This window comes from Phyllobates terribilis, unplaced genomic scaffold, assembly GCF_046119375.1.
Source record: "Phyllobates terribilis strain yellow unplaced genomic scaffold, ASM4611937v1 Scaffold_69__1_contigs__length_7402412, whole genome shotgun sequence".
NCBI lineage: Eukaryota > Metazoa > Chordata > Amphibia > Anura > Dendrobatidae > Phyllobates > Phyllobates terribilis.
In genome coordinates this window covers 5615917-5639198 of record NW_027362829.1, presented here as the reverse complement: position 1 = coordinate 5639198, position 23282 = coordinate 5615917, and the positions used below count along the sequence as shown (strand labels likewise).

Below are 23282 nucleotides of genomic sequence, written 5' to 3'. Positions count from 1 at the left end.
TATTTACGTTGGAAAAGAGAAGGCTTAGGGGAGACCTCATAAACATGTATAAATACATCAGGGGGCATTACAGAGATCTCTCCCATGACCTGTTTATACCAAGGATGGTGACAAAGACGAGGGGGCACACTATGCGTCTGGAGGAAAGGAGGTTCCTGCACCAGCATAGAAGGGGATTCTTTACGGTCAGAGCCGTGAGACTCTGGAACTCTCTGGGAGAGGAAGTGGTGATGTCCAACTCACTTAATGAGTTCAAGAGAGGCCTGGACGCCTTTCTTGAGAACAATAAAATTACATCTTATGCTTAGTTAATTAATCCAGGGATTTAATCTGACTGCCAGATTGGTGTCGGGAAGTGAATTTTTCCTCAATGATGTAAATTGGCCTATACCGCATGGGTTTTTGTTGCCTTCCCCTGGATCAACGCTGCGGAATAGCTGCAGTGCACAAGAAATAGGCTGAACTGGATGGACGCTTGTCTTTTTTCGGCCTTATAAACAATGTAACTATGTAACTATGTAACAATTATATTGTGCAGCTTATCTCACCACCTGTAGTTAGTTAGGTGAAAGCTCCAAAATGCTTGCCTAATATGGCTGTTTATCCAAAAGGAAGGAAAGGGGGGTATAGCTGGATACATAGCATTGCATTACAGTAGATTAAAATGCAATGCAGAGTTTCTGAAGTTGAACCAAAACAAGTTTGTCATCTGGCTTCTGCAACTTGTAACATGAAAAATCCAATGAGGAGAAGAAAAGCAAGGCTAAAATGTCCTTCCAAAAATGCAACAAACTAGCAAAAGCAACAAAATGTATTGAATTCAATTCTTTCTGATTTTAGAAACTGCATTAAAGAAGGAGTGCACCGGTCCTGGAAATGCTGCAATACCAGGTCAATGCGTGGAGTGGACAGACAGAGCAAGCTCTTTTACCATCTCCCTGTTCTAAAAATCCATTTAATATATGGTCCCCAGATAGGGGACGTATCAGATATTAAACTGATCAGAACAGATTTTGATTGAATATATCTTTTATTAGCACAGAAAATAAGTTAACAGACAGTGTACAGTGCCGCAGCCCAGTACACACAGAATTCTACATCATATTTACATAGCATGAGGATACGACGCACTAACTAGACACATCACACCCCTATGCTACACAAAACACTCAATCTGAAAGAAAAAGCGTGTCAATCAATACAGTACGACGAACCATGATAAGGGATGGGGATTGGGAAAAAGGGGATGGGGAGGGGAAAATCACAGGCCCGAAGCTTTATTGAAAGACAAGACACATAAGGGGAGAGGGGGAGGAGGAGTGTAGTCCTCATCCTCGTCCTCCGGACCGTCCATGATGGAATAGTCTCTGAGCAGGCCGAGAAGTGATAACCAGAATTGGTTTCGGCCTACGGTACCACCCTCGGATCCTGAAAAGTCCATTGGTGGAGATGGGCACCTGGACTCTCGTTAAGAAGACATGTTGTCAGCCTCTAGATCCCTTACATGCCTGCACTTTTCGGCTTGCTGCTGCTGCAATCCACGCATTTTAGATCTGCACAACTCCACCTATTTTAGCACAGCACCCTCACCCCCTGCTGTTCCCACCCGCCTCAACACCGGTGGAAGGGAGGAGAACCAATTAAGGGGGGGGGGGGTGGAACGAGCAGCTGTCTACACTTAGCAGGAGTGTTGCTGATTACTTACCTTTCCTGCTGCTGCTGGCTGTCCAGCAGCAGACTGAAGGTGGCTGCTGCCGTGCGCAGGTATATAAAGGCTCAGAGCCTATTATGACACGCGCAGCCAGCGTTCCATTGCCACATTCCATCTACTGCAGGCAGGATACCTGGCTGGCTGAACGGCACTGAGAAGCTCACAGAGACCGCCATAAGCAACAGTTTAAAAGAATGCCACAGACTAATCAACCAAACTTTTTGGGTTGGGTTATTTTTTATAGTCTGCAGGCGTTAAATGAAAGAAGTCAGTGTTCCACCAGAGGGAGACAACATTTCAGAAAAGGCATTGGAGCAAGCCAAAAAAGAAATTTTAAGTGCAGCAGAGTATAACCAGCGCACATACCTGTTAGCTCAGGTGAGTTTAAACGGCTGCTGTTGATAACAAGGGCATTTGCTAAATAGATGGTGTGTGTGCAACAATATACTGAAAGAACAATTATATTGTGCAGCTTATCTCACCACCTGTAGTTAGTTAGGTGAAAGCTCCAAAATGCTTGCCTAATATGGCTGTTTATCCAAAAGGAAGGAAAGGGGGATATAGCTGGATACATAGCATTGCATTACAGTAGATTAAAATGCACTGCAGAGTTTCTGAAGTTGAACCAAAACAAGTTTGTCATCTGGCTTCTGCAACTTGTAACATGAAAAATCCAATGAGGGGAAGAAAAGCAAGGCTAAAATGTCCTTCCAAAAATGCAACAAACAAGCAAAAGCAACAAAATGTATTGAATTAAATTCTTTCTGATTTTAGAAACTGCATTAAAGAAGGAGTGCACCGGTCCTGGAAATGCTGCAATACCAGGTCAATGCGTGGAGTGGACAGAGCAAGCTCTTTTACCATCTCCCTGTTCTAAAAATCCATTTAATATATGGTCCACAGATAGGGGACGTATCAGATATTAAACTGATAAGAACAGATTTTGGTTGAATATATCTTTTATTAGCACAGAAAATAAGTTAACAGACAGTGTACAGTGCCGCAGCCCAGTACACACAGAATTCTACATCATATTTACATAGCATGAGGATACGACGCACTAACTAGACACATCACACCCCTATGCTACACAAAACACTCAATCTGAAAGAAAAAGCGTGTCAATCAATACAGTACGACGAGCTGTGATAAGGGATGGGGATTGGGAAAAAGGGGATGGGGAGGGGAAAATCACAGGCCCGAAGCTTTATTGAAAGACAAGACACATAAGGGGAGAGGGGGAGGAGGAGTTTAGTCCTCATCCTCGTCCTCCGGACCGTCCACGATGGAATAGTCTCTGAGCAGGCCGAGAAGCGATAACCAGAATTGGTTTCGGCCTACGGTACCACCCTCGGATCCTGAAAAGTCCATTGGTGGAGATGGGCACTTGGACTCCCGTTAAGAAGACATGTTGTCAACCTCTAGATCCCTTACATGCCTGCACTTTTCGGCTTGCTGCTGCCGCAATCCACGCGTTTTAGATATGCATAACTCCACCTATATTAGCACAGCACCCTCACCCCCTGCTGTTCCCACCCACCTCAACACCGGTGGAAGGGAGGAGAACCAATTAACGGGGGGGGGGTGGAACGAGCAGCTGTCTACACTTAGCAGGAGTGTTGCTGATTACTTACCTTTCCTGCTGCTGCTGGCTGTCCAGCAGCAGACTGAAGGTGGCTGCTGCCGTGCGCAGGTATATAAAGGCTCAGAGCCTATTAAGACACGCGCAGCCAGCGTTCCATTGCCACATTCCATCTACTGCAGGCAGGATACCTGGCTGGCTGAACGGCACTGAGAAGCTCACAGAGACCGCCATAAGCAACAGTTTAAAAGAATGCCATAGACTAATCAACCAAACTTTTTGGGTTGGGTTATTTTTTATAGTCTGCAGGCGTTAAATGAAAGAAGTCAGTGTTCCACCAGAGGGAGACAACGTTTCAGAAAAGGCATTGGAGCAAGCCAAAAAAGACATTTTAAGTGCAGCAGAGTAACCAGCGCACATACCTGTTAGCTCAGGTGAGTTTAAACGGCTGCTGTTGATAACAAGGGCATTTGCTAAATAGATGGTGTGTGTGCAACAATATACTGAAAGAACAATTATATTGTGCAGCTTATCTCACCACCTGTAGTTAGTTAGGTGAAAGCTCCAAAATGCTTGCCTAATATGGCTGTTTATCCAAAAGGAAGGAAAGGGGGGTATAGCTGGATACATAGCATTGCATTACAGTAGATTAAAATGAAATGCAGAGTTTCTGAAGTTGAACCAAAACAAGTTTGTCATCTGGCTTCTGCAACTTGTAACTTGAAAAATCCAATGAGGGGAAGAAAAGCAAGGCTAAAATGTCCTTCCAAAAATGCAACAAACAAGCAAAAGCAACAAAATGTATTGAATTCAATTCTTTCTGATTGTAGAAACTGCATTAAAGAAGGAGTGCACCGGTCCTGGAAATGCTGCAATACCAGGTCAATGCGTGGAGTGGACAGACAGAGCAAGCTCTTTTACCGTCTCCCTGCTCTAAAAATCCATTTAATATATGGTCCCCAGATAGGGGACGTATCAGATATTAAACTGATAAGAACAGATTTTGATTGAATATATCTTTTATTAGCACAGAAAATAAGTTAACAGACAGTGTACAGTGTCGCAGCCCAGTACACACAGAATTCTACATCATATTTACATAGCATGAGGATACGACGCACTAACTAGACAGATCACACCCCTATGCTACACAAAACACTCAATCTGAAAGAAAAAGCGTGTCAATCAATACAGTACGACGAGCCGTGATAAGGGATGGGGATTGGGAAAAAGGGGATGGGGAGGGGAAAATCACAGGCCCGAAGCTTTATTGAAAGACAAGACACATAAGGGGAGAGGGGGAGGAGGAGTGTAGTCCTCATCCTCGTCCTCCGGACCGTCCACGATGGATTAGTCTCTGAGCAGGCCGAGAAGCGATAACCAGAATTGGTTTCGGCCTACGGTACCACCCTCGGATCCTGAAAAGTCCATTGGTGGAGATGGGCACCTGGACTCCCGTTAAGAAGACATGTTGTCAACCTCTAGATCCCTTACATGCCTGTACTTTTCGGCTTGCTGCTGCCGCAATCCACGCGTTTTAGATATGCATAACTCCACCTATATTAGCACAGCACCCTCACCCCCTGCTGTTCCCACCCGCCTCAACACCGGTGGAAGGGAGGAGAACCAATTAAGGGGGGGGGGGTGGAACGAGCAGCTGTCTACACTTAGCAGGAGTGCTGCTGATTACTTACCTTTCTTGCTGCTGCTGGCTGTCCAGCAGCAGACTGAAGGTGGCTGCTGCCGTGCGCAGGTATATAAAGGCTCAGAGCCTATTATGACATTCGCAGCCAGCGTTCCATTGCCACATTCCATCTACTGCAGGCAGGATACCTGGCTGTATGAACGGCACTGAGAAGCTCACAGAGACCGCCATAAGCAACAGTTTAAAAGAATGCCACAGACTAATCAACCAAACATTTTGGGTTGGGTTATTTTTTATAGTCTGCAGGAGTTAAATGAAAGAAGTCAGTGTTCCACCAGAGGGAGACAACGTTTCAGAAAAGGCATTGGAGCAAGCCAAAAAAGAAATTTTAAGTGCAGCAGAGTAACCAGCGCACATACCTGTTAGCTCAGGTGAGTTTAAATGGCTGCTGTTGATAACAAGGGCATTTGCTAAACAGATGGTGTGTGTGCAACAATATACTGAAAGAACAAATGTATTGTGCAGCTTATCTCACCACCTGTAGTTAGTTAGGTGAAAGCTCCAAAATGCTTGCCTAATATGGCTGTTTATCCAAAAGGAAGGAAAGGGGGGTATAGCTAGATAGATAGGATTGCATTACAGTACATGGCTATGCAATGCAGAGTTTCTGAAGTTGAACCAAAACAAGTTTGTCATCTGGCTTCTGCAACTTGTAACATGAAAAATCCAATGAGGGGAAGAAAAGCAAGGCTAAAATGTCCTTCCAAAAATGCAACAAACAAGCAAAAGCAACAAAATGTATTGAATTCAATTCTTTCTGATTTTAGAAACTGCATTAAAGAAGGAGTGCACCGGTCCTGGAAATGCTGCAATACCAGGTCAATGCGTGGAGTGGACAGAGCAAGCTCTTTTACCATCTCCCTGTTCTAAAAATCCATTTAATATATGGTCCCCAGATAGGGGACGTATCAGATATTAAACTGATAAGAACAGATTTTGAATGAATATATCTTTTATTAGCACAGAAAATAAGTTAACAGACAGTGTACAGTGCCGCAGCCCAGTACACACAGAATTCTACATCATATTTACATAGCATGAGGATACGACGCACTAACTAGACACATCACACCCCTATGCTACACAAAACACTCAATCTGAAAGAAAAAGCGTGTCAATCAATACAGTACGACGAGCCGTGATAAGGGATGGGGATTGGGAAAAAGGGGATGGGGAGGGGAAAATCACAGGCCCAAAGCTTTATTGAAAGACAAGACACATAAGGGGAGAGGGGGAGGAGGAGTGTAGTCCTCATCCTCGTCCTCCGGACCGTCCACGATGGATTAGTCTCTGAGCAGGCCGAGAAGCGATAACCAGAATTGGTTTCAGCCTACGGTACCACCCTCGGATCCTGAAAAGTCCATTTGTGCAGATGGGCACCTGGACTCCCGTTAAGAAGACATGTTGTCAACCTCTAGATCCCTTACATGCCTCCACTTTTCGGCTTGCTGCTGCTGCAATCCACGCGTTTTAGATCTGCATAACTCCACTTATTTTAGCACAGCACCCTCAAACCCTGCTGTTCCCACCCGCCTCAACACCGGTGGAAGGGAGGAGAACCAATTACGGGGGGGATGGAACGAGCAGCTGTCTACACTTAGCAGGAGTGTTGCTGATTACTTACCTTTCCTGCTGCTGCTGGCTGTCCTGCAGCAGACTGAAGGTGGCTGCTGCCGTGCGCAGGTATATAAAGGCTCAGAGCCTATTATGACACGCGCAGCCAGCGTTCCATTGCCACATTCCATCTACTGCAGGCAGGATACCTGGCTGGCTGAACGGCACTGAGAAGCTCACAGAGACCGCCATAAGCAACAGTTTAAAAGAATGCCACAGACTAATCAACCAAACTTTTTGGGTTGGGTTATTTTTTATAGTCTGCAGGCGTTAAATGAAAGAAGTCAGTGTTCCACCAGAGGGAGACAACGTTTCAGAAAAGGCATTGGAGCAAGCCAAAAAAGAAATTTTAAGTGCAGCAGAGTATAACCAGCGCACATACCTGTTAGCTCAGGTGAGTTTAAATGGCTGCTGTTGATAACAAGGGCATTTGCTAAATAGATGGTATGTGTGAAACAATATACTGAAAGAACAATTATATTGTGCAGCTTATCTCACCACCTGTAGTTAGTTAGGTGAAAGTGACGCGCCCCCTGGGCCATGTTGTGTAGCATTGCACACGCGGGGAATACCCGGAGCCGGATCCGATAGGGTTAGTAGTCCTCGTGGCGGTGACCCGGTCCGTGCCCAGGGTGTCAAACTAAGTGGCGGAATTTTAGTGTATGATGTTATAGTGTTCGACTACGCCACCCGTTGAATGCGGTTACGAAACCGCCGCTGCAGGGCAGACCGCTGAGGCCGGTGGTACAGTTGTGCAGCGTGGGTAGTATAACCCCCAACGGGAGGGGTATGGCCTCAGGGCAGCGGACGTGGATGATGGGGAAGTAGAATTGCACGCAGGCACCAGGAACCACTCAGAGACGGTGCGGTGTAGTTCAGGGTCTTTATGTTATGTTCTGCTACCAGAGCTAAGGAAAGAGAGGAGATCTGTCCCTACGATAGGACTCAGCTGAATCCCTACGATGTAACAGGGAACCTGATCCTGCGATCAGACCTGCTAAAGTCCTAAGCTAGTCTGTACGGAGACATATAGATGTGGGGAGGGAATCCCTACAAGTACTAAGGACTGGGAGGAATATGGGACACCTCCTAACAGAAATAGTAGCAGACAGACGAACAAACAAAATAAATAGAACATAGAGGTCCGTAGACCAAGCAAACTAACAGAGTTAGATACAGAGCACAGGCTAGCTAGAAAGTAGATATACAATGAAGTCCAGCAAAGCCAGAAGGGCGGAGCAGGATTAAATAGGCCAACAAGGTCATGTGACCAGCAAAGGAAAAAAACTAAGAGCAAGGTTCTAACACTTTACTGGTGGCAAAGGTAGACCCTCCCGGGAGTACTGGCTAGCGGTCGGGGTCTGGTCAGTCCGTGAGCAGATAGGATCTCCCCCGGCCAGGCGGAGTTGTAGGCCTCCCCAACTAATTGTACTCTTCCTGGCTACCTTGCTAGAAGCGGGTAAAAGTAGCCCACGTCCCTGAGTGTGCCGTGTGGTGCTCACCCGTATGGCCGGTGACTCGGGGCCTTCTGGTAGCCTCCGCTCCAGGGAGGCGGTGCTGGTCCCTTGCGTGTGACCGTGCCTTCGGGTTTCTTGGCCAGAGGACCTGAAATCCCCTGCCGGGCGGTTTCTGCTGCTGGGTATGGAACAGTCCCCACAGCCTCGGACTCCGTGTCCGGTGAGATCTATTCAGTCAGGACCAGCTCTACAGCTTTCAGTCCCTGACCTCTTTTGTCATTGCTCCCACAGAGCTCCTGTTCTTGCTTTTCCTGCAACTGCTCCACTCCAGACCAGACTGTGTCTCTGTCTGGGACTCCTCTTCTTCTCCTTCTCCTAACCCTGCCTCAGCCCCAGTTTATATAGGGGAAGTTCTTCCCCTCCCAGGACTGGGCAGGAGGTGTGGCATGCTTAGGGTTTCCTGACCAGGAGACCTCCCACCTGCTCACAGACGTAATATTGCTATTACTGTGGTAACCAGACCCCTGGGGTTCCACATTCCCCCCTCGTAAAATTTAGTACTCCGGGACTAAACATATTTTTAAAACATAACAGGGTATAAACAAGAACAATACAATAAGGAAAAACACGTTAAGGTGGTCACGGATTGTCCACAACCGGGTACAAATTTTTGAAGAAATAAGGGTGTCCATTTCACCAAAGAACAGGGAGCCGTAACCAGGTAGGGGTCTGTCGTGCCCCGAGTCTTTAACAGTCTTTAGTCCGTTCCTGGGTTAAGCTCCAAACATATATACAACACCTATAAATTAACTGGAAAAACATAATTATTTACAAGCAACAGTAAACAGGTAAATACCAATAAAACAGTCTGAACACTTTAGATCCTCCAACGTACGGGCAACTGGCCTCTAGTGGCCCTAGTAGACCTACGGAGCTTACTGACCGGTCCTGAGCTACAGGGTGTAGGAGCTGTCAAAGGTAAGCTGGGCAGCTGTCTACGGGCTCTTTGGCTCCCTAGGGGCACGGCAGGCTCACTATAAGCAGAGGGTCGATTCTCCTGGTCTGCTTGTGTAGGGTCTTCTGCCTCCTGGACCGGCTGCTCTTCCAGCTCTACCTGTTTTTCCGTAGGTACTTGGGATGCTGGCTGGAGGAAGGTGAGGACGGGTACCACAACAGCGCCATTTACTTGTGTCCAAGACCGAGGGAAGTCTCCGAGTACAGTACTGACCATCTCTTCCCTTTTCTCTGCGGGTCGAGGGTTTTCTTGATCTTCTTCAGGGTTTCGTAGCTGCTCGGGACACTTCTTCAGGTGATCTCGGGAGACAATGGCTGTGGTTTCTCCTCCATCCTTACTGATTGTGCAGACTTTTGGGTTTTCATGGCTTGATGGCAGTACGGTGTACGGGTCCTTCTCCCACTGGTCGTCCAACTTGTGGAGCCGTCTTTTCCTCTTCAAGACCTGCTCTCCAGGTACCAGGGGAACAGCGGGAGCATACTGGTTGTAAGTCTTCTCCTGTCTTTCTCTTGCTTGACAGAGACTTCGCTCAACGCTCTCCTGTACTTTCCGGTACTGCTGCTGCCTCTCTGTGTCCCAGTCTGCTTCTGGTGAAGTGTCCTCGGGTGTCAGGACTCCCATATCCAGATCAACAGGCAGCTTACCAGGTCTTGCTCTCATTAGGTAAGCCGGGGTACAGTTGGTAGAACCTACAGGGATGTGGTTGTATAGGTCCACCAGATCAGGCAGTTTCTCAGGCCACAGACTGCGTTCTTCCAGGGGCAATGTTTTCAGAAGGTCTATCACCACCTGGTTCATCTTCTCGCAGAGTCCATTGGTTTGCGGATGATAGGGTGTTGTTCTTATCTTCCGGCAGCCATACAGAGTGCAGAACTCCTGGAAGACTTCCGCTTCAAAGGCAGGTCCTTGGTCTGTCAGCACCTGCTCTGGGTATCCGTGTGGACGGCAGAAGTGCTGCTGGAAGGCTCTAGCTGCTGTTTGAGCCGTTAAGTCCTTGACGGGGACTACAACCAAGAACCGGGAGTAGTGATCCACGATGGTTAACGCATAGACGTAGCCACTTCTGCTGGGGGTCAGTTTTACATGGTCCAAGGCTACCAGTTCCAACGGCTGCCTGGTGACGATGGACTGCAGGGGGGTCTTCTGGCTGGCACGGTCCTTCCTTCTTAGGTTGCATGGGCCACAGTCTCTGCACCACCTCTCGATGGTTCCTCTCATGCCTACCCAGTGGAACCGCCCGCGCAGCAGGAACTCTAGCTTCTTCCATCCGAAGTGCCCAGCTCCGTCGTGGTATGCCTCCAGTACCATAGCCGCGTCTCTTCTTGGCACCACTACTTGCCAGATCAGTTCATGCGTCCGGGAGTTAACCATTCTGCGGCACAACTTCCCCTTGTAAAGGAACAGTCGACTCTTCTCAGCCCACAGTTGCTTGGTCTCCTCCGGAGCGTCTGGGTCAAGGCGGGCATCTGGCTGAGTCAGCATCTCCTTCACCAGTCGGACGGCGGGGTCACTGTCTTGCGTTTCCGCCCAGTTGTAATGAGGTAAGGGGTTGAACGTAGCGGATTGCTTACCCCTTACACGGTGGGAATACTGGGCAGTCCCATGACGGTGGAACGCGGGGAGTTCAACTTCTTCCAGTTCCTCTGGATCTTCCCCTACGTCCGGTAGGTTTGGCATTCTGGACAAGGCATCCGCGTTGGTATTGGAGCGTCCTGCCCGGTATTTGATCGTGAACTCATAGTTGGTCAGGCGGGCCATCCATCTCTGCTCCAGGGCACCGAGTCTTGCAGTGTCCAGGTGTGTCAACGGGTTGTTATCCGTGTACACGGTGAACCGGGAAGAGGCGAGGTAGTGCTTAAAGCGTTCGGTGACTGCCCACACCACTGCCAGGAACTCTAGCTTGAATGAGCTGTAATTCTCAGGGTTTCTTTCGGTGGGTCGCAGTTTTCGGCTGGCGTAAGCAATTACCCGTTCTCTCCCCTGCTGGATCTGGGACAGTACGGCTCCTAGCCCGATGTTACTTGCGTCGGTGTAGAGGATAAAGGGCTGGCTGTAATCAGGGTACGCCAGGATTTCATCCCCCGTGAGGGCCATCTTCAGCTGGCGGAAGGACTCTTCTTCCAGCTTCTCCCATCTGAAGGGCGGCTTCTGGTTCTTGGCCTTCCTGGACTGGCCTATCAGGAGGTCCTGCATAGGAGCTGCCTTTTTGGTGAAACCGGGAATGAACCTTCGGTAGCAGCCTACCAACCCAAGGAACTGCCGCATTTCCTTTACGCTGGAGGGTCTTGGCCATTCCTTAATCGCGGTGATCTTATCAGGGTCGGGAGCCACTCCGTCAGCACTCACCACGTGTCCCAGGTACTGCACTTTTGGTTTTAGCAGGTGACACTTCGACGGTTTCACCTTCAGACCGTAGTTTGCCAGGGCTTCAAACACTTCCGCCAGGTGTTTCAGGTGGTCCTCGTAGGTTTTGGAATAAACTATAACATCGTCCAGGTACAGCAGGACCGTCTCAAAGTTCCGGTGTCCCAGACAGCATTCCATCAATCGTTGGAAGGTTCCTGGTGCGTTGCAGAGTCCGAACGGCATGCAGGTAAACTCGCTAAGTCCCATCGGGGTGGTGAATGCGGTCTTCTCCCGGTCCGCCTCTGCTACAGGAACCTGCCAGTACCCGCTAGTGAGATCCAAAGTGGAGAAGTTAGCAGATTTTAAAGCAGCCAAAGACTCCTCTATCCTTGGTAAGGGGTACGCGTCTTTGTGTGTGATACGGTTGATTTTCCGGTAATCTACACACATTCTCATGGTGTTGTCTTTCTTTTTAACCAAGACTAGTGGAGCTGCCCAGGGGCTACAGCTATCCCTGATTACCCCAGCCTCCTTCATGTCTCTAAGCATCCCCTTGGCGTGTTGGTAGTGTGCAGGGGGTACGGGACGATACCTCTCCTTTATGGGAGGATGGTCTCCCGTGGGGATGTGATGTTCCACTCCCTTTACTCGCCCGAAGTCTAGCGGGTGTTTACTGAACACTCTCTCGTATTCCTGGATCACCCGGTAGACTCCCTGCTTTTGGTGAGCGGGTGTGGAGTCAGTACCCAAATGCAGTTGCTGACACCAGTCCTCCATTTGTTGCTTAGAGCCGTTACCTTCCTCTGGATGAGATGGAGGCAAGGGTTCCATGGACTGTACAGAATTTTGGTTGATGGTATACAATTTGGCTAGAATAGCATACCGGGGCAGGTACACTTCCCTCTTCCCAATATTTATTATGCGAACGGGCACCCTCCCATGGCGTACATCAACCACCCCCCGTGCCGTCAAAATGGTGGGCCTACTATCTGAGTAGACTGGTTCTACCATTGCCTGGTAATCTCTACCTCTCAGACCAATAGCTGCCTGGCACCAAATCATCATTTCACTTTTCGGGGGCATGGCAATAGGGAAAGGGTCACACATTCTCACGCTACCAATCTCACTACCGGAGAGTTCCACCTGTTGCCGTCGCATCAGTGCCCGGATCTCTTTTTGGAGCACTCGCTGCTGGCCGGAGCTGGCGTTCTTGGCAACCTGCTGTAAAATGAGAATCACCTCTGCAAGACAATTTTCAATCACATTAGTTCCTAGAGTTATCTTTGGGTGACTCTCGCGCTTGTCAATGTCCACAATGATCAGTCCCTGTGCTGCCAGTTCGACTTTACCGATTTTAATGGTCACCTCTTTAAATCCGATCTGTGGCACGGGCTGACCATTGCTGGCGATGATACTCAAGTCGTCGTCTGGGTAGCGGGTTATATCCGAGTCATTCCAGTGCTGCTTGAAGAGCACGTACGGGATGGTGGTGACCTGTGACCCGGTGTCAAGTAGGGCACTCATAGGAATGCCATCCAGTACTACAGGCAAGACTGGACATCCTCCCACGTATTTGTCACGCCAGTTCGATGGGCCTGGTGATCTTATTCCTAGGGGTTGGCCCTCTACCCCAGGTTGTGCCAGTTTAAAGGACAGTACCTTGCCATATGTCCGGGTTGATTGCAGCAGCGGCAGATGGGTTGTCCGTCCTCGTTGTATCGGTCGCTGGGTCTTCCTCTGGCCGGTGGGGTCCTCCTTGGTCGGCGCCACGGGATATCCTCCGGTCCGGATGCCAGCTGGATCTTCCCTGGAGTAGAAACCTGTAAAGACTGCACAGTTCGGGTTAGCGCGGCAACGCTTTTAGTTAGCTCTTGGACCTGATGGTGCAGGTCTGTAGCCGGGTCATTGTTTAAAGCCTGCGCATCAGCTCCCACAGGCCCTGCCGACAAGGGCGCCGTCTCCTGGTGGTAAGTGGTAGCAGGGCATTTGTGGGTCACAGCGCCACCTGGTGCCGGTTCTCGGAGCACCCGGATGGCTCTGTCCTTGAACTGTGCAAAGTCCAGATGAGGGTCCTGTAAGGCCATTGCTTGCAACTGGGTTCGGTGGGCATTGCAATGTAGACCCTCTATAAATTGTTCAGTCAACAGCTTGTCTTCGTTTCCCACGCCGTCAGGGTCGGCCTGCTTAATGGCTCTCAGGGCCTCTTGTAGGTTTAGTGCATAGTCCCTTATATTCTCATGTGCTCGCTGCTTGCACCCGTAGAATCTAAGCTTGATCTCGGCTGAGGTACGGGTATCAAAGGTGTCCTTCAGCCGGGCTAGTATCTCTGCGACAGTCCTCCTCCTCCCAAGTGGCCAGGACTTTACCTCCCTTTGGGCTGCCCCTGTTAATTGAGCCACCAGGATGCTCACTTTTTGCTCTTCTGTGAGGGGGTACACCTGGAAGAGGCTATCCAGCCTTTCTCTGAAGTCATTTAGGGTATGTGACTCCCCTGAGTACTGGGGTAGCCAGGCTGCCCCTGGGATATAGGGCATGGTGAAAGGCATGACCGCAGCAGCGGTGGCGCTGGCGGTGGCTGTGGCAGTGAAGCTCTCCTCCGTATCCGACATCCTCCTCCCCCCTAGTGGACCGTGGCCTACCTGGCGATGATCCTCTTCCGTAGGCCGCGGCTCCGCAGTGGATCGTCAGGGTTGAGGACCTTCCGTCGCGCTCCTGTGACGTCGGCGTCTGCTGGGCTCCTTCCAGGACCTTACGCAACGTCCGGACGTGAGGCGGAGCTTCAGTTCTCGCGCACTTTCGGAGTTCACGCCCCTCTTCTTCCCGCGCGGCGTCCTCAAGATGGCGTCCAATGGCAGGAAAACTCCACGGATGGCGGGAAGAAGGCAGAAGATGGCGTCGGATGGCGGGAAAACTCCACGGATGGCGGGAAGAAGGCAGAAGATGGCGTCGGATGGCGGGAATCTTCACCACAGGTTAGTTTAACAGTCTTTTTCAGGCACGCAGTACCCGGTGGTTGCGGGCACGGAATCCTGCCGACTACGCCAAAAGTTGACGCGCCCCCTGGGCCATGTTGTGTAGCATTGCACACGCGGGGAATACCCGGAGCCGGATCCGATAGGGTTAGTAGTCCTCGTGGCGGTGACCCGGTCCGTGCCCAGGGTGTCAAACTAAGTGGCGGAATTTTAGTGTATGATGTTATAGTGTTCGACTATGCCACCCGTTGAATGCGGTTACGAAACCGCCGCTGCAGGGCAGACCGCTGAGGCCGGTGGTACAGTTGTGCAGCGTGGGTAGTATAACCCCCAACGGGAGGGGTATGGCCTCAGGGCAGCGGACGTGGATGATGGGGAAGTAGAATTGCACGCAGGCACCAGGAACCACTCAGAGACGGTGCGGTGTAGTTCAGGGTCTTTACTGGTGGCAAAGGTAGACCCTCCCGGGAGTACTGGCTAGCGGTCGGGGTCTGGTCAGTCCGTGAGCAGATAGGATCTCCCCCGGCCAGGCGGAGTTGTAGGCCTCCCCAACTAATTGTACTCTTCCTGGCTACCTTGCTAGAAGCGGGTAAAAGTAGCCCACGTCCCTGAGTGTGCCGTGTGGTGCTCACCCGTATGGCCGGTGACTCGGGGCCTTCTGGTAGCCTCCGCTCCAGGGAGGCGGTGCTGGTCCCTTGCGTGTGACCGTGCCTTCGGGTTTCTTGGCCAGAGGACCTGAAATCCCCTGCCGGGCGGTTTCTGCTGCTGGGTATGGAACAGTCCCCACAGCCTCGGACTCCGTGTCCGGTGAGATCTATTCAGTCAGGACCAGCTCTACAGCTTTCAGTCCCTGACCTCTTTTGTCACTGCTCCCACAGAGCTCCTGTTCTTGCTTTTCCTGCAACTGCTCCACTCCAGACCAGACTGTGTCTCTGTCTGGGACTCCTCTTCTTCTCCTTCTCCTAACCCTGCCTCAGCCCCAGTTTATATAGGGGAAGTTCTTCCCCTCCCAGGACTGGGCAGGAGGTGTGGCATGCTTAGGGTTTCCTGACCAGGAGACCTCCCACCTGCTCACAGACGTAATATTGCTATTACTGTGGTAACCAGACCCCTGGGGTTCCACAGAAGCTCCAAAATGCTTGCCTAATATGGCTGTTTATCCAAAAGGAAGGAAAGGGGGGTATAGTTGGATACATAGCATTGCATTACAGTAGATTAAAATGCAATGCAGAGTTTCTGAAGTTGAACCAAAACAAGTTTGTCATCTGGCTTCTGCAACTTGTAACATGAAAAATCCAAAGAGGGGAAGAAAAGCAAGGCTAAATTGTCCTTCCAAAAATGCAACAAACAAGCAAAAGCAACAAAATGTATTGAATTCAATTCTTTCTGATTTTAGAAACTGCATTAAAGAAGGAGTGCACCGGTCCTGGAAATGCTGCAATACCAGGTCAATGCGTGGAGTGGACAGAGCAAGCTCTTTTACCATCTCCCTGTTCTAAAAATCCATTTAATATATGGTCCCCAGATAGGGGACGTATCAGATATTAAACTGATAAGAACAGATTTTGATTGAATATATCTTTTATTAGCACATAAAACAAGTTAACAGACAGTGTACAGTGCCGCAGCCCAGTACACACAGAATTCTACATCATATTTACATAGCATGAGGATACGACGCACTAACTAGACACATCACACCCCTATGCTACACAAAACACTCAATCTGAAAGAAAAAGCGTGTCAATCAATACAGTACGAATAACCATGATAAGGGATGGGGATTGGGAAAAAGGGGATGGGGAGGGGAAAATCACAGGCCCGAAGCTTTATTGAAAGACAAGACACATAAGGGGAGAGGGGGAGGAGGAGTTTAGTCCTCATCCTCGTCCTCCGGACCGTCCACGATGGAATAGTCTCTGAGCAGGCCGAGAAGCGATAACCAGAATTGGTTTCGGCCTACGGTACCACCCTCGGATCCTGAAAAGTCCATTTGTGGAGATGGGCACCTGGACTCCCGTTAAGAAGACATGTTGTCAACCTCTAGATCCCTTACATGCCTGCACTTTTCGGCTTGCTGCTGCTGCAAACCACGCATTTTAGATCTGCATAACTCCACTTATTTTAGCACAGCACCCTCAACCCCTGCTGTTCCCACCCGCCTCAACACCGGTGGAAGGGAGGAGAACCAATTAAGGGGGGGGGTGGAACGAGCAGCTGTCTACACTTAGCAGGAGTGTTGCTGATTACTTACCTTTCCTGCTGCTGCTGGCTGTCCAGCAGCAGACTGAAGGTGGCTGCTGCCGTGCGCAGGTATATAAAGGCTCAGAGCCTATTATGACACGCGCAGCCAGCGTTCCATTGCCACATTCCATCTACTGCAGGCAGGATACCTGGCTGGCTGAACGGCACTGAGAAGCTCACAGAGACCGCCATAAGCAACAGTTTAAAAGAATGCCACAGACTTATCAACCAAACTTTTTGGGTTGGGTTATTTTTTATAGTCTGCAGGCGTTAAATGAAAGAAGTCAGTGTTCCACCAGAGGGAGACAACGTTTCAGAAAAGGCATTGGAGCAAGTCAAAAAAGAAATTTTAAGTGCAGCAGAGTATAACCAGCGCACATACCTGTTAGCTCAGGTGAGTTTAAACGGCTGCTGTTGATAACAAGGGCATTTGCTAAATAGATGGTGTGTGTGCAACAATATACTGAAAGAACAATTATATTGTGCAGCTTATCTCACCACCTGTAGTTAGTTAGGTGAAAGCTCCAAAATGCTTGCCTAATATGGCTGTTTATCCAAAAGGAAGGAAAGGGGAGTATAGCTGGATACATAGCATTGCATTACAGTAGATTAAAATGCAATGCAGAGTTTCTGAAGTTGAACCAAAACAAGTTTGTCATCTGGCTTCTGCAACTTGTAACATGAAAAATCCAATGAGGGGAAGAAAAGCAAGGCTAAAATGTCCTTCCAAAAATGCAACAAACAAGCAAAAGCAACAAAATGTATTGAATTCAATTCTTTCTGATTTCAGAAACTGCATTAAAGAAGGAGTGCACCGGTCCTGGAAATGCTGCAATACCAGGTCAATGCGTGGAGTGGACAGAGCAAGCTCTTTTATCATCTCCCTGTTCTAAAAATCCATTTAATATATGGTCCCCAGATAGGGGACGTATCAGATATTAAACTGATAAGAACAGATTTTGATTGAATATATCTTTTATTAGCACAGAAAATAAGTTAACAGACAGTGTACAGTGTCGCAGCCCAGTACACACAGAATTCTACAACATATTTACATAGCATGAGGATATGACGCACTAACTAGACACATCACACCCCTATGCTACACAAAACACTCAATCTGAAAGAAAAAGCGTGTCAATCAATACAGTACGACGAACCGTGATAAGGGATGGGGATTGGGAAAAAGGTGATGGGGAGGGGAAAATCAAAGGCCCGAAGCGTTATTGAAAGACAAGACACATCAGGGGAGAGGGGGAGGAGGAGTTTAGTCCTCATCCTCGTCCTCCGGACCGTCCACGATGGAATAGTCTCTGAGCAGGCCGAGAAGTGATAACCAGAATTGGTTTCGGCCTACGGTACCACCCTCGGATCCTGAAAAGTCCATTGGTGGAGATGGGCACCTGGACTCCCGTTAAGAAGACATGTTGTCAACCTCTAGATCCCTTACATGACTGCACTTTTTGGCTTGCTGCTGCTGCAATCCACGTTTTAGATCTGCACAACTCCACCTATTTTAGCACAGCACCCTCACCCCCTGCTGTTCCCACCCGCGTCAACACCGGTGGAAGGGAGGAGAACCAATTAAGGGGGGGGGTGGAACGAGCAGCTGTCTACACTTAGCGGGAGTGTTGCTGATTACTTACCTTTCCTGCTGCTGCTGGCTGTGCAGCAGCAGACTGAAGGTGGCTGCTGCCGTGCGCAGGTATATAAAGGCTCAGAGCCTGTTATGACACGCACAGCCAGCGTTCCATTGCCACATTCCATCTACTGCAGGCAGGATACCTGGCTGGCTGAACGGCACTGAGAAGTTCGCAGAGACCGCCATAAGCAACAGTTTAAAAGAATGCCACAGACTAATCAACCAAACTTTTTGGGTTGGGTTATTTTTTATAGTCTGCAGGCGTTAAATGAAAGAAGTCAGTGTTCCACCAGAGGGAGACAACGTTTCAGAAAAGGCATTGGAGCAAGCCAAAAAAGAAATTTTAAGTGCAGCAGAGTAACCAGCGCACATACCTGTTAGCTCAGGTGAGTTTAAACGGCTGCTGTTGATAACAAGGGCATTTGCTAAATAGATGGTGTGTGTGCAACAATATACTGAAAGAACAATTATATTGTGCAGCTTATCTCACCACCTGTAGTTAGTTAGGTGAAAGCTCCAAAATGCTTGCCTAATATGGCTTTTATCCAAAAGAAAGGAAAGAGGGGTATAGCTGGATACATAGCATTGCATTACAGTAGATTAAAATGCAATGCAGAGTTTCTGAAGTTGAACCAAAACAAGTTTGTCATCTAGCTTCTGCAACTTGTAACATGAAAAATCCAATGAGGGGAAGAAAAGCAAGGCAAAAATGTCCTTCCAAAAATGCAACAAACAAGCAAAAGCAACAAAATGTATTGAATTCAATTCTGTCTGATTTTAGAAACTGCATTAAAGAAGGAGTGCACCGGTCCTGGAAATGCTGCAATACCAGGTCAATGCGTGGAGTGAACAGAGCAAGCTGTTTTACCATCTCCCTGTTCTAAAAATCCATTTAATATATGGTCCCCAGATAGGGGACGTATCAGATATTAAACTGATAAGAACAGATTTTGATTGAATATATCTTTTATTAGCACAGAAAATAAGTTAACAGACAGTGTACAGTGCCGCAGCCCAGTACACACAGAATTCTACATAATATTTACATAGCATGAGGATACGACGCACTAACTAGACACATCACACCCCTATGCTACACAAAACACTCAATCTGAAAGAAAAAGCGTGTCAATCAATACAGTACGACGAACCGTGATAAGGGATGGGGATTGGGAAAAAGGGGATGGGGAGGGGAAAATCACAGGCCCGAAGCTTTATTGAAAGACAAGACACATAAGGGGAGAGGGGGAGGAGGAGTTTAGTCCTCATTCTCGTCCTCCGGACCGTCCACGATGGAATAGTCTCTGAGCAGGCCGAGAAGCGATAACCAGAATTGGTTTCGGCCTACGGTACCACCCTCGGATCCTGAAAAGTCCATTGGTGGAGATGGGCACCTGGACTCCCGTTAAGAAGACATGTTGTCAACCTCTAGATCCCTTACATGACTGCACTTTTTGGCTTGCTGCTGCTGCAATCCACGTGTTTTAGATCTGCATAACTCCACCTATTTTAGCACAGCACCCTCACCCCCTGCTGTTCCCACCCGCCTCAACACCGGTGGAAGGGAGGAGAACCAATTAAGGGGGGGGGGGTGGAACGAGCAGCTGTCTACACTTTGCAGGTGTATGCCCAGTGGTGGCCACTCTTAGTCTCGGAATTCCGCTAATGTTTACCAATGCTTTGGAACTCTTCCATTGTTTTCGGAATTTCGCTGATGTTTATCAATGCTTTGGAACTCTTCCATTGTTCTCGGAATTCTGATGAAGTTTAAAAATACTTTGGAACTGTTCCATTGTTCTCGATATTCTGGTGAAGTTTAAAAATGCTTTGGAACTTTTCCATTGTTCTTGGAATTCCAGTAATGTTTTAAAATGCTTTGGAACTCTTCCATTGTTCTCGGAATTCCGCTGATGTTTAACAATGCTTTGGAACTCTTCCATTGTTCTCAGAATTCCGCTGAAGTTTAAAAATGCTTTGGAACTCTTCCATTGTTCTCAGAATTCCGCTGAAGTTTAAAAATGCTTTGGAACTCTTCCATTGTTCTCGGAATTCTGCTGAAGTTTAAACATGCTTTGGAACTTTTCCATTGTTCTCGTAATTCCGCTGATGTTTAACACTGCTTTGGAACTTTTCCATTGTTCTCGTAATTCCGCTGATGTTTAACACTGGTTTGGAACTCTTTCATTATTCTCGGAATTCCGCTGAAGTTTAAAAATTCTTTAGAACTCTTCCTTTGTTCTCGGACTTCCGCTGATATTTATCAATGCTTTCGAACTCTTCCATTGTTCTCGGAACTCTGCTGAAGTTTAAACATGCTTTGGAACTTTTCCATTGTTCTCGTAATTCCGCTGATGTTTAACACTGCTTTGGAACTCTTCCATTGTTCTCAGAATTCCGCTGACGTTTAAAAATGCTTTGGAACTCTTCCTTTGTTCTCGGAATTCCGCTGATATTAATCAATGCTTGGATCTCTTCCATTGTTCTCAGAATTGCGCTGAAGTTTAAAAATGCTTTGATACTCTTCCATTGTTCTCGGAATTCGGAGAAGTTTAAAAATGCTTTGGAACTCTTCCATTATTCTCGGAATTCCGCTGAAGTTTAAAAATGCTTTGGAACTCTTCCATTATTCTTGGCATTCCGCTGAAGTTTAAAAATGCTTTGGTATTCTTCCATTGTTCTCGGAATTTCACTGAAGATTAAAAATGCTTTGGAACTCTTCCATTGTTCCTGGAATTCCGCTGATTATTAACAATGCTTTGGAACTCTTTCATTGTTATCGGAATTCCGCTGAAGTTTAAAAATGCTTTGGAACTCTTCCATTGTTCTTGGACTTTTGCTGATGTTTAACAATGATTTGCAACTCTTCCATTGTTCTCGGAATTCCGCTGATGTTTAACAATGCTTTGAAACTCTTCCATTGTTCTCGGAATTCTGCTGAAGTTTAAGAATGCTTTGGAACTCTTCCATTGTTGTCAGAATTCCGCTGAAGTTTAAAAATGCTTTGGAACTCTTCCATTGTTCTCAGAATTCTGCTGATGTTTAAAAATGCTTTGGAACTCTTCCATTGTTCTGGGAAGTCCGCTGATGTTTAACAATGCTTTGCAATACTTCCATTGTTCTCAGAATTCTGCTGAAGTTTAAAAATGCTTTGGAACCCTTCCATTGTTCTCGGAATAATGCTGAAGTTTAAACATGCTTTGGAGCTCTTCCATTGTTCTTGGAATTCCGCTGATGTTTAACAATGCTTTGGAACTCTTCCATTGTTCTCGGAATTCTGCTGAAGTTTAAAAATTCTTTGGAACTTTTTCATTGATCTCTGAATTTTGCTGATGGGTAACAATGCTTTGGAACTCTTCCCTTGTTCTCGGAATTCCGCTGATGTTTAACAATGCTCTGGAACTCTTCCAATGTTCTCGGAATTACTCTGAAGTTTAACAATGCTTTGGAACTCTTTCATTGTTCTCGGAATATTGCTGAAATTTAATAATGCATTGGAACTCTTCCATTGTTCTCGGAATTTCGCTGAAGTTTAAAAATGCTTTGGAACTCTTCCATTGTTCTCGGAATTCCGCTGAAGTTTAACAATGCTTTGAAACTCTTCCACTGTTTTCGGAATACTGCTGAAGTTTAAAAATGCATTGGAACTCTTCTATTGTGCTCAGAATTCTGCTGAAGTTAAAAAATGCTTTGGAACTCTTCCATTGTTCTCAGAATTCCCTGAAGTTTAAAAATGCTTTGGAACTCTACCATTGTTCTCGGAATTCCGTTGAAGTTTAAAATTACTTTGGAACTCTTCCATTATTCTCGGAATTCCGCTGAAGTTTAAAAATGCTTTGGTACTCTTCCATTATTTTCGGCATTCCGCTGAAGTTTAAAAATGCTTTGGTATTCTTCCATTGTTCTGGGAATTCCGCTGATGTTTAACAATGCTTTGGAATCAATCCATTTTTCTAAGAATTCTGTTGAAGTTTAAAAATGCCATGGAATTCTTCCATTGTTCTCGGAATTCTGCTGAAGTTTAAAAATGCTTTGGAGCTCTTCCATTCTTCTCGGAATTCCGCTGATGTTTAACAATGCTTTGGAACTCCTCAATTGTTTTCGGAATTCTGCTGAAGTTTAAAAATGCTTGGAAGTCTTCCATTGTTCTCAGAATTGCGCTGAAGTTTAAAAATGCTTTGGTACTCTTCCATTGTTCTCGGAATTCCGAGAAGTTTAAAAATGCTTTGGAACTCTTCCATTATTCTCGGTATTCCGCTGAAGTTTAAAAATGCTTTGGAACTCTTCCATTATTCTTGGCATTCCGCTGAAGTTTAAAAATGCTTTGGTTTTCTTCCATTGTTCTCGGAATTTCACTGAAGATTAAAAATGCTTTGGAACTCTTCCGTTGTTCCCGGAATTCTGCTGAAGTTTAAAAATGCTTTGGAACTCTTCCATTGTTCCTGGAATTCCGCTGATTATTAACAATGCTTTGGAACTCTTCCATTGTTATCGGAATTCCGCTGAAGTTTAAAAATGCTTTGGAACTCTTCCATTGTTCTTGGACTTTTGCTGATGTTTAACAATGATTTGCAACTCTTCCATTGTTCTCGGAATTCCGCTGATGTTTAACAATGCTTTGAAACTCTTCCATTGTTCTCTGAATTCCGCTGAAGTTTAACAATGCTTTGGAACTCATCCATTGTTATCGGAATACTGCTCTAGTTTAAAAATGCATTGGAACTCTTCCATTGTTCTCAGAATTCTGCTGAAGTTTAAAAATGCTTTGGAACTCTTCCATTGTTGTCAGAATTCCGCTGAAGTTTAAAAATGCTTTGGAACTCTTCAATTGTTCTCAGAATTCTGCTGAAGTTTAAAAATGCTTTGGAACTCTTCCATTGTTCTGGGAAGTCCGCTGATGTTTAACAATGCTTTGCAATTCTTCCATTGTTCTCAGAATTCTGCTGAAGTTTAAAATTGCTTTGGAACTCTTCCATTGTTCTCGGAATTATGCTGAA

The 23282-nt window shown here is 47.1% G+C and overlaps 7 pseudogenes; all 7 read right to left on the bottom strand.

Annotated features, from left to right (window-relative positions):
* Positions 1 to 854: 854 nt before the first annotated feature.
* Positions 855 to 1027, bottom strand: LOC141194370 (U2 spliceosomal RNA; annotated as a pseudogene).
* Positions 1028 to 2499: 1472 nt separating this feature from the next.
* Positions 2500 to 2668, bottom strand: LOC141194369 (U2 spliceosomal RNA; annotated as a pseudogene).
* A 1469-nt stretch (positions 2669 to 4137) lies between these two features.
* Positions 4138 to 4310, bottom strand: LOC141194375 (U2 spliceosomal RNA; annotated as a pseudogene).
* A 1469-nt stretch (positions 4311 to 5779) lies between these two features.
* LOC141194374 (U2 spliceosomal RNA) lies at positions 5780 to 5948 on the bottom strand (annotated as a pseudogene).
* Positions 5949 to 15812: 9864 nt separating this feature from the next.
* LOC141194372 (U2 spliceosomal RNA) lies at positions 15813 to 15981 on the bottom strand (annotated as a pseudogene).
* Positions 15982 to 17450: 1469 nt separating this feature from the next.
* LOC141194368 (U2 spliceosomal RNA) lies at positions 17451 to 17619 on the bottom strand (annotated as a pseudogene).
* Positions 17620 to 19083: 1464 nt separating this feature from the next.
* Positions 19084 to 19252, bottom strand: LOC141194376 (U2 spliceosomal RNA; annotated as a pseudogene).
* Between the last annotated feature and the right edge of the window lie 4030 nt (positions 19253 to 23282).